At 31.5% G+C, this 11,468-nt stretch overlaps 1 non-coding gene across 1 annotated transcript; it reads right to left on the minus strand.

Moving 5' to 3' along the window:
• Positions 1-1,440: 1,440 nt before the first annotated feature.
• Positions 1,441-1,513, minus strand: TRNAR-UCG (transfer RNA arginine (anticodon UCG)). Its single transcript has one exon. It is a non-coding gene; the product is annotated as a tRNA-Arg (tRNA).
• Between the last annotated feature and the right edge of the window lie 9,955 nt (positions 1,514-11,468).

The raw sequence follows: 11,468 nt of genomic DNA on the forward strand, positions 1-11,468 counted from the left end.
TTTACACAGCTTTGATGTGCATATTGCTTTTCACTTAATATTCCATTTTGTAATTCAGATATATTTTAGAGACGAATTTCCTAACCAATTTTTTTACTAAACCGATCGAATCTAAAGTATGGTTATTATGTATGTTTTTTTCTTTCTACAATATAAAATTACGTTTTCCAAAATGTCTACAATTTCGTGTTGCTATACACCTTCAGAAAATGTAACATCTAATTTTATAAAAGAAATATCCCATGTTTACTGATTCACCAAAAAAATAAAAAATAGTTTTGTTTAGATATTGTAAATCAATGTTTCTTAAATAAAATTATCGGTAAACTCGGACCTTAAAGACAAAAAGTTTAATTAAAAATTAAATTAACAAAAAAAATTATGAAGTAGACTCGTAGCAGCGAATGTAGAAGTAATTAATTTAACTAAAAAGTATTATTAATTGTTTAAAAACATTCCACAAATTTTAATGGTTACAATATTAATTTGTAACTAATGTAACTTGCAAGTAGATTTTGTTGTTATTAGAGGGATGAAGAGGATATGGTGGTGAAAGAACTTGCAAACCTAGATTCTATGCTGCCTTAATGGGTAGGGAGTTTTGTGTGAACACTATAAGATTGTTCGTGCATACTTAGGCAATGTATATAGAAAAAAAGACGATCAGGGGCGCTGATCTCCACAGTAGACGATGCGCCAAAACCAAAAAAACGATGGATGCAGTTCAATCACGCGTGGGCGAATTGAACTGAAATGACGTTGAATTTTAGATGTACAGAAACTGTGGCAGTTTTTGCCTCATAACGAGAATAATAGAATTTGGTGAGTAAGAACTCAAGTTGTTTGGACTCCACCCTCGCTATTTTCGAGTATTTTGTCTAATGTCAATGATTCAATTGAATAGAGTCAGGAATACTCTTTATTACTTCATGTACTTCGTGTTCCGATAGGTCGGTGAATTCTCCCCCAAGAATACATCTCTGCAGCAAACATCTGGAAATGCGTTCCTACTTCCCGTTTTCATTTCTCGGCGATTTCTTAAAAACAATTTTTTCAAGGCTCAGTATCTCTTGCTCATTGGTTTTCACAAGGCTTCCTCTAGGTATGTTCTCTGACAGCTACCGATAAATTGTTTTTTATATAAGCGTAATGGTGTCATATTTTTATTTAATATATTCTAAAAATAAAAGGCGTATAACGTAAAATAGTAGTTGATTAATTTAATTAAAACGTTATATAAAAACATTTTCATACTATGATGCCCAAGGACATTGAAATAAAAATTCGAAAATAAAAAGAATGCAATAAAAATATTATAACAATACGCGCTTAAAATGAAATATTTTGAAAATACGCAAAAAAAAATTTTTTATGTAAAAAAAATGCGAGTGAACTTTTGAGGACGTTAAAAATTTTTTTTTAGGATAAAAAAAATATAGTCGACCGTGACAGGACTCGAACCTGCAATCTTCGGATCCGAAGTCCGACGCCTTATCCATTAGGCCACACGGTCCTTGTTGATCAGACTGACTCAATTACTCTTTCTTACTGTCAGGTTTTTATTTCATTGTAATTGACAAATTTTAGATGAACAAACAATTTCTTTACAAATAAATTATTTAGAAGATGAAATAATTCTTATTACTTTGATTATTTAAATATATATTTTTTTTAAACTATTTTACAATGCTTTCTTATTTAGTAAATAATTATAAACTTATTAATACATATTAAATTAAGAATATCAAATTAAAAAGATTATATCAACTGGACAATATAAGAGAAAGCTTAAGGAAGGCTATGAGAATAGGTATTTGGTTTAGAGGGGATCATTGTTACAGAAGAGAATATGTAGAGAATGGTGAAGAAGTAAGTGGTTCGAAGCACAGCGTTATAAAGAGTAGTGAGGAATATTTTTGCTTCCTGGAGATTTATAATAATATATATAATAAGATATAATAATAGTATTACCTAACAGTAATCAGATCGTAACCCGGACTTCTTTTTGGGAAGTCAGTTGATTATGTCCATGATGTCTTTAGGAATTAATGGCTTGGGAGGAGGTGAAAGTTGTTGTGGGATTACAAGTTCACTGAGAATATTTTCAATAAGTCTTGTACGTTGGGATGAGGAGTGATGTCTGAAGAAAGTAGTTGGGTTTTTTCATTATCGGATTTACCCCAAGAATTGGCCATACATCCAATGAGAAGTTTTTCTGTATTTGAGCATTCTCTTGGTTGCTGTCCAAAGAGGGTTGTCATCAGTTGTGAGAGATTGTTTAAAAAACAGAGAATTGGTCGTAAAGTACATCACATCTTTTGTGAGATGGATATCTGGATATCCAAAGAACTCTTGCGCGACGTTTGCTTATTATCAGTTTTCTTAAGTGTAGGGGCTGATTGTGGGGTAATGGTGAAGTTCTGACGTCTGAAGTCTATTGTGTAGAGTGTCAAATTCTTTACTGAATAATGTTATCGTCTAATTGTTGTGGAGTTTTTAAGGATACTTGTTTAAAGTCAGTTTTTCATCAACAGTCGCTCAAATCTAGTCAACACTTCCGTTTATTATTGTTTGTTGTGGAAGGACATATTTTGGTGATGGTGCTATGATCAGAAGATAAGTCATTTAATGTGTTTACCTGAATGTCTAAGGAGGTAATATTAGAACAGATAAAGTAATTCCAGAAGGTCAAGACTTTTATGAGGAGAAGTTGGCCAATAAGTCGGTGGACAAGGAGATTAGGAGCTGCACCGTTTTGATTTAAGATAGCGCCAACTGGTTACCCCAAATTATATGCTCTAGGCGGTAACTGCTGGTTAAGAAACTGGTAGACACGCAGGTTTCGAGGTTTATCAGTGAGAGAGGTATTGTGGACTTTTCTGGACAGAGGGTACCAAGTTTGATTCTCTAATTCAGTGGTTTTTAACCTTTAGATACTCGTGGACCGACAAAAATAAAGGAATTATGTTATGGACTGGCGAACTATCAAGACAAATAAAAACGTAAAATTAAATAATATATATATTATAGATACTTTTATTTTATTTTTATTTATTTATTTATTTTTATTTTATTTTTTGAATAGTAATACAATTTTATATGACATTATTTAATGTCTCGTCTGCTGTTGCTTCTAAGCGAATATAAAAGTGTTTTCCAAAGGAAAAAATCGACATTGAATATAGCCACTGCTAATTTGTAATTTACTTAATTTCCCTCGGGTTGGCACCGGTCCACGGACCACCGGTTGAAAAACAGTGATCTAAGTTGTTGAAGACTCATTGTCCATAGAGCTTCCTAAAAGCGTTTGTTTAGTAGTAAAATCGTGAAATAAATGCTACATAAATTAATAAATAATTGTAGGTATTGTTCATCTGTTTTGGTGACTAATTCATTAATCTAAAAGGAAGAAAGATTATTGCTTTTTTCAGTGTTATTTATTTACTTTTATTATTTTCATTTAATTTTTTGCCAAGCTCCTACGGACTAGGTAATCTTTAGGGCCTATACTAATTAAAAATTGTAATTTTTTTTTCTTTGTGTAGGAAGAAATTTGTTCTTTCTGTAGCCAGGTGCCATTGCACAGTTTCGGAGGGTTTAGATTCCCAAAAGCATAATAGGATAAATGAATATATTAAATCATACCTCTAATGTAATATTGTCAATACCAAATGTTTTTCAGATATGTTTTATTCTAAAGAATAGTCACATTAATTAATTAATTCAAATGCATATTTTATTATTAATATTTTATGAATAAATAGTTGCTAACGTAGAACATTTGCATTTTTTATTAGGGTTTTTATATTTCAACTCTTTAGAATCGTGTAAGGTGCTTCAACCTAGCGGGTAATCTCAAAACCTAGTGGATTACTTGAAATCATTGTTTTATTTATTTATTGTTAACTGCTTAACGGGACAAACCATTTAAATATAGGGATGTGCATGAAATATCATTTCTGCACGTTGTAATTGATAAGAATATATTTAATCTATGAAGTGGATTACAAGAATCTCCAGCAGTATTAACATAAAGAACATATTGTGAAGAATGTATTTTTATGCATTAAGCGGATTTGAAGAAAAAAAAGTAGAATCATCTTAAGCAGAATAATAATATTTAAGAATATATTGATACAAATATTCTATTACTCTTTAAAGGGATAACAACATTTTTCTTTTGAAAATGTGACTTTTGTAACTTCTAGTTAGACAAAAGGAAGAAAGACTGTCAATTTCAGTTATTTTTTATCTTTTTTGGATTAATGAATGAACTTACCATAAAAGATGAACATATTGCAGTTAACTTCGAGTTAGATTATCATAATAGGTTATCGACCATTGTTAATAGATTATCCTTGCAATATTGAGGAGCGGTCCCCAACAAAAACAACGTCAACAAAATTTTCTTTTTTACCAACGTTTCGGCAAATTCATTTCCTTCTTCAAGATTATATAAATTTTTAGAGTTATATTTAACTAAATCATCATAACTGTTGATGTAATAGCGATACTCATTATTAGTATTATTTAGATACTAATTAGAGGATTAGAACAGCCGCAAGTAGATCAAACTCATCATTCCCTTTTTGTGCGGTTCTCGCTTCGGATGCATCATTTTATCAGTCATAATCATTATAAAGAAAAAAAAATGCCAGAGGTGCGATTTTATTACTTTGTGGCAACTTTCTCGAAAATGTAACCATTTTTCTTAAATCTTCATAAAACGGATGTTAGAAATACATTATTTCTTTAATTTACTTTTTTTTCTGGGAAAAATGGTTTCTCGTAGCGATCTGAAGAATTTGGCATTAAAGCTTCGTTTTCACAATTTTGCTTTTTTTTTACACATTATTAATGAACATTAAAAACATTATTTAAATTCCAAGCTTGAGGAAAGTAAAAATGCAATTGTATAGAATAGATTTTTGAAACAACCTCCAAAAGGTAGCACCATTTTCTTTAAACTGGTAGTGATAATTGCACTCAAATATAACACTATGGTGTCTGAGACATATTTTTATTGAATCTTTATTCTAATACAAAACATTTATTTTTGGATTGTTCTAGGAAGTCTGAGAGCTCTGCTGGACTACTTTACAAGTTCAAGGGAAGAAGAGTTGCGAACGATTGACCCATTCAATATATTTCTCAGCAACCTTACTACAATCCCTAGACTTACGTTTTGTATGATCTGCAATATAGAATTGCAATTGTTGCAGTTAACTAAACCGTGAGAGTGTTTCGCATCAGATTTTCAGTTTTATTAAACTAAATTTTGTATATTATTAAATTATAAGCTTTCAAGATTTTACATTTTTAGCTTTTTGGGTGGGATGTGCCGTTGGAGAAATGAATTTTGGAGTCATAAGTACACATTCTTTATGTAGAATTTGGTTATGTGGACACCCAGGCCTTTTTTACAAGTAAACTCAGCTCTCTGCTACGCTAGTACTTTTAGTTAGTCTCCTATTAGTACGTAGAACATCTAAAGGAGAACATATTAATTTTAAGCATTCAACTATCCCATTTACTAAACAAATATGTTTTTACATATTTAGTTAGCCCAATACAAAAAACCGTGGCAAGAAATTAATCGGTTAATACTGTCAGAAAACAGAAAATATTATGGACTGCAAGTACATTTCCTATCGAAAGTAATAGATGAAAGAACAAGGATACAGTTGTATAAAACGCACTTTATAAACCGGTAATAACGTAAGGATCCGAACGCAGTCTAACTGACTGTCTGTGTACAGCTTAATTCTAAAAAGAAAAATGATCCTACAATTTTTACGCAATAATCATTGACTTCTGCTTTAAAAAATAACCATACAAAAAGAAGAATGGCTACAACTGAATAGTTGAAAGACAACAAAGCAATACTAAAATATAGTTGAAACAAAATAAAAGAATGTTGAGGAAATTTTTGCAACCATTTATTTATGGCTAAATTTTCCTAATCCTAAACACATCAAAAAATAGTAAATGCCTGGCTGGGAATGTAAATATCCTGACCGATATTTTTTTTTTTAGATTCGTCTACCGTCTATTCAGAAATAGACAAATCATGATACACTGAAGCCTACTAATGTTTAGTCGAAGTTTCAATTTGGATGAAAATAAGTTTATCAACTAGAACATTAAAAATTGTAATGAGTGAAAGCAGTTTAAGATTGATAAGGTATTTTATTAATAAAGTTAAAACTGTTATTGTTCAAAGGAAAAAAAGTGTTATTTAACAACGCTTACATTTTTAAACGTTAATAATAACTGTACTGTCAGTATGCTGGACAAGTGTTTATATGTTTATGTCTGTTGAAGGCTATTTTTCACAGTTGAAAAGTGTGAGTTACAAGACAGCATGAATTATGGTAACATTAGCTCTAAAGCACTTTTAGAGAGATAGCCATTTTTAAACTACGCCAAATATTTACATCTAGGTGCGTTAGTTTACAGAGAGATATTGCTGACAAGCTGTATACCACCACTACTTGACAAAGTTTCGTGAACTTGATTTTGGTACAAATTCTATCTTCCACATTGACATAAAAAAAAAATTAATTTATATTGTTTCTTCAACAGGTGCAAGAGGAACTATTATTCAAGCCACTTCTCAACTTTGCAATAGAGTTATGACTTAAAAAGAAAGTTTTGCTGCTGAAGTTTCATTAAGGTTAATAAATAATTTCCATATTATTTGATCTTAGTTTATAGGCGTGTCTATTTGTTTGAACGATTTCAAAATGAAAACTTTTCATTATTAGCAGATGGATCAGTCACTAAAGTTTCAGCAAAATTGGTTAACTAATGTGCCATTTTATTCAATATTGATTTATAGTCACCGAAATTTCCCTCAAATTTCTGAAGTTTTTTTTTTTTTATTAAACGTTTGATTTAAGTTTGAAATAATTTTTTCAATCATCACTAGCCTTTCTTTCTTAAAAGGAAAAAACTAACAGTATTTGTTCCCTTTGTTGGGCAACATTAATGATTAGATACTAAGTTGTTTATTCGAGTTTAAAAGGAATTTATATATCTGGCTGTCTAACAAAATTAAAACTCAGGAATTGATTTATCGTTCTCTTGTAGTCTCCGATGTATTGAAATTACCTCTGTTTAACTGATTGTATATGGTTTTCTAGGCTTATCGAATTATTATTTGCAGCTTCCTAGAACCCCGTGAGTCGTAGGGTCATAAGTGTAATTATTTAATTATTAATAACTTTGTTTGGTAGCTTAAAAATATCTCATTGCCTAAATTATTTTGTTAACTTATAATAATTACTTTGTCAAAATATCTAAAGGGAGTGATTGTTTTGTATCCTAAAGTTAGGCATTAACTTCTCAAATCAACGCCCCCAAAAAATATAATTCTGATCATCCTATATGGGTATATCCGTCTTAGTAAATAAACATTGGATTATGAAACCAGTAGCATGATATTTTATTTGTGGTAGCAAGATGGTTGTGTTTCTGGCTCTAAAACTTCTTTATATAACGTCTTTGTTACTACTGTTCCTTTGTAACAGTGACGTTATTAGGAGCGATAATAAATTCATTAGTTATAAGTTGAATCTTTAATAACGATTTCCAAGTTTATTACATGTTTTTGGTTTAGACTAATGTTTAATTTTATAGAAGGAAAATTAATGTGATGTTATCTTTTTTATGTTCCAGAAGAGTCAAATAATGATCAATCAAAAATTAACTGGCTTTCGAGGCTTTATACCGCCCGTAGACATTGTTTTATCTACTTTCTATCCTTATGAGGGATTTAGTCGAAACTGTGATGACGTTACTAGTTAAGCCCTTAAAAACGTCATTGGTGACAAAACCTGTTAAAAAAAATGACAATTGGTGTTTTTGCAATTTTTGCAGACCCAGTAAAGATATCGGAAGGAAAAATAATAACCAGAGATAAGCTGAAGAGAGATGGGCAGTTATGTGGATGCCCTCATCTCTAATGTCCGCCCAGCATATTGTAGTGAAATTTAATTATAAGAAGTAAATTAATTTTGCAACGAATAGCCCGTTGATATTCATAGTACTTGAAGTAATTAAATTTTTGTTGATGTACATAGAGTGATGCAAGAAATATTTACCAAAAACAAGCGGGTAATGGATACTGTTTTTTAATATAGCTAATAAGCTAGAATTTCATCTCTACTGAAAGGCACATCAATCAAGAATTAGAGCAGAAGCACTAGGATATTTATATACAATTTTACCTAGCCCTTTTTCAGTTAAAATTATTTTTAAAATTGGATAAATGAGTTTAAACATCCTAATGATCATGGAAATGTTATACTTGTGATACGAAAACGAAAAAACAAATCACAGTAATGTATGATATTTTCAATGAATAAGTAGCGATTTAGAGCCTAGTTTGCTGGTGAATAGAAAGCGCTAGCATCAGCTAACAAATTGTAGCTGCGATAATGCATGTGATTTAAATTTCTATAACCCAATCTCCGTTTTGGTCACTTGAACGGGGTAGTATTTATGTATTCAGATCTCTTTTGTGCAACATATGTCAAGTTCTTATACCAACCTTGTTCTTGTATTCTATCAGGTACACAAGTTAGATTTCTCTTTTCTCTGTAAGGTAACAAACGTTTGGTTAACGTGTCTTTCAACGCACAACACTCGCTTTAGAACGAACTATTCATGACATTCAACCCAATTAGTGAGTTCAGTGAGTATCGGATGTCTAAAATGATTATTTGGAGTTCAAACAGAACTGATAGTAAGAGAATTCTATGGCTTTCACGGATACTGAGGAAGGTAGAGCTAGGAATTACCTCTTTAGGTTACTATTCGATTTGTTTGGACAGCTGTGATTCTTCGTAACTCTGGAACTGGTTTTTGTCGTAAATTCGGTTTATGTTTTTCCTTGTACTTTTTCTCTCAGGGTTCGGATTGGTGCACAAATAAACATTTTAGACTTCCGAAACCCTCTAAACTCACTGATTGGGTTGAACGTCATGAGCAGTACGTTCTAAAAGCTTGACAGCTAGAGCAGAGAGGAGCCCAGTAGGGCTTTGGATGGCGTGGGCTTGATTCCCTCCATGAAAATAATAACAGGACTGATTAGTTCACATATTGTCTGGTAATCTGCTTTTCCTTTTTTTCATAAGACTGGAAATATTTAATTCGGCTGAAAGAATAGAATCTACGTGATCAAACTATATAATGAATACAATCGTTACACACTTTTGTTGAAACAAACCTTTTTGCAGTTTAAAGATTTAGCAATAATTTATAGATTCGACGAATCCTTGAATTTTCACATTTATTTGCTCACTATTTTCATGGTTCAGCGTATTCCTTTTTTGAAATTCATCTATTTATTATGAATTTGTATAATCTTTCTTTGGCACCGCTTGGATAAGCAAATTTGTATTTCCTTTATAGCGTAAGAACTCACAAAATCCTAAGTAAACTAAACTTCGGTTACTAGATAATCTTCTTTGTTCTTTCTACGTCCAAATCGAGTTTCTGAGGGAAACTTCAGATGTATATCTCAAGTCATTTTTTACAAAAAAGTAAAAACAAGTAACTTCCACAGTTACTGATTGTTTGTAAGAAAGTAAGAAGACATGCAGAAGTAATGTTACGAAAACTTAATTTCAAAGAGAAAAGAAATTATGGACAATTTAGGTCTTATTTTTTATTTATCTTTGCTAGCTTTCGATAGGGGAATGTGTTATTTTCAGGGCTTATCAGAATTAATTAACAATTGCTTTATTTTATGTGGTCATTATTTTTATTATAGATCGGATAATGCTGCGTGTTAATCTCAGTTAATATCCTTACACATAATTTGTTAATTCCACTCTAAAATTGTTTCTTGTTTTGTCGACTGTAATTTCTCTAAGTGCTCGAAATTTCTTGGTACTTGTTTACATTTGATAACCGTACCGTTTCACAATAGAATTCTGTTTCATTGCATTTCAACGCCTATACCATTATAATCAAAAGATTTTTTTCTCCCCAAGTTTGTCAGCGTTTACATGCAATTCATAGATTGGTAGAAATTAAAGTTTTTGCATTTCATTTATCAAATTCTGTACTCACAGTGGGGTAGTCGGGACTTAGACATGATCGGAATTATCTTCTTTCTTTCTTTTTTTTAGAAAAAGTATAAATTGAAAATACTTAACCATCTCACGAAAATTTTCAAATAGCATTTAAGATAATATAATACATGAGAGACATCTTGATATTTATTTGATAAGAAAATAAGATGATCGCTAGGGTCGTTCCAGACGTTGCCCACGACTCGAGACAATAGGGGCAGCAGCTGAACGTGAGTTGAGACTCTCTACAAATACTTAAGCACTAAAGAATTCCTTTTTTCCAACAGCAGTTCTAGTTGAAACATCACAATAGATACATTTTTAAAAAAATGTTAGTAACTTGATGGAGTTGTCAACCTTATGCCATTCATTCGAAAGTGTGAATAACGAATGTCTAACGCAGACATTGTGTTAACTAATTTAAGAATCTAAAAAAAATAAAAATGTTCATAGAATTACTAAATATTAAAAGTATAGCATGTCCCGTCATATTTGGTGTGACTTAAAATTGGTTTATTATTTCATCAATTATGCAGTTAGACTTAATCCTAGAAATGTAGGCCATTATTTTCTGAAACTTGAAATCATTTGTAAGCCATCAGTTCGATGCTTTTCCGAAGCAGTCATTTAGGTGAGGGAGGAGTCCAAAGTTCAATTATTTTTATGATGTCCGTTTGGCATGATCGTGTATGATCTTTCGATGTCTTGATTAATTGATGCACCGTTTAATTATCAGGACAGAGTATTTTTGTGCCTAAAGAGAAAAGAGTAATCGACTTATCCGAGGATATAGAATGTAATCAATTGTCGGGCCTTACAGAGCCAGTTCAAATAATAACGCTATTCATTTGCCTCATTTTATTTCTCAAATCATTTTCTTTGATGTAGGGTAGAGAAGAGGGCCCTTTGGCTTGATCTGATCCATTTTTATTTTTGCTCAGAGCCGAAATAAAACAATTTTCTATTGAAAGGTTAATGATTGTTTTGCTATGTAAATCAATGGGATTAGAACAAGAGTTTTAATGAATTCAAGTCAGTTTGCAGCTTGCTGAGCAAAGATAATATGGATCTAAGCGCCATACCAGTTGAATTAAACTCGCCTAATTCGCCTAAAAGTTTTCTGGTGCTGGTGCAAGAACCTTTTAAGAATTTTTTTTTTGTTAAAAGTATAAACATTTAATACAATATTATGTGCCCTGCCAGTCACCAGAAAACTTACTGGTGAATAGGAGAGTCCTATACAACCAGCGAGCAGTTAATAGGTTCCAGGTCCACAACTTCGCCCTAGTAACTACTGTGAATTAAGAAAAAAATAATAATAAAAGTCGACCTTAAGAATACCAGAAGTGCCTGGCAGCTGTGCGTCTAGGAGCATGGACGTCAACG

The sequence above is a fragment of the Rhodnius prolixus genome, unplaced genomic scaffold, assembly GCF_049639745.1.
Source record: "Rhodnius prolixus isolate KJV_2025 unplaced genomic scaffold, Rpr scaffold_4, whole genome shotgun sequence".
Classification (NCBI taxonomy): Eukaryota; Metazoa; Arthropoda; class Insecta; order Hemiptera; family Reduviidae; genus Rhodnius; species Rhodnius prolixus.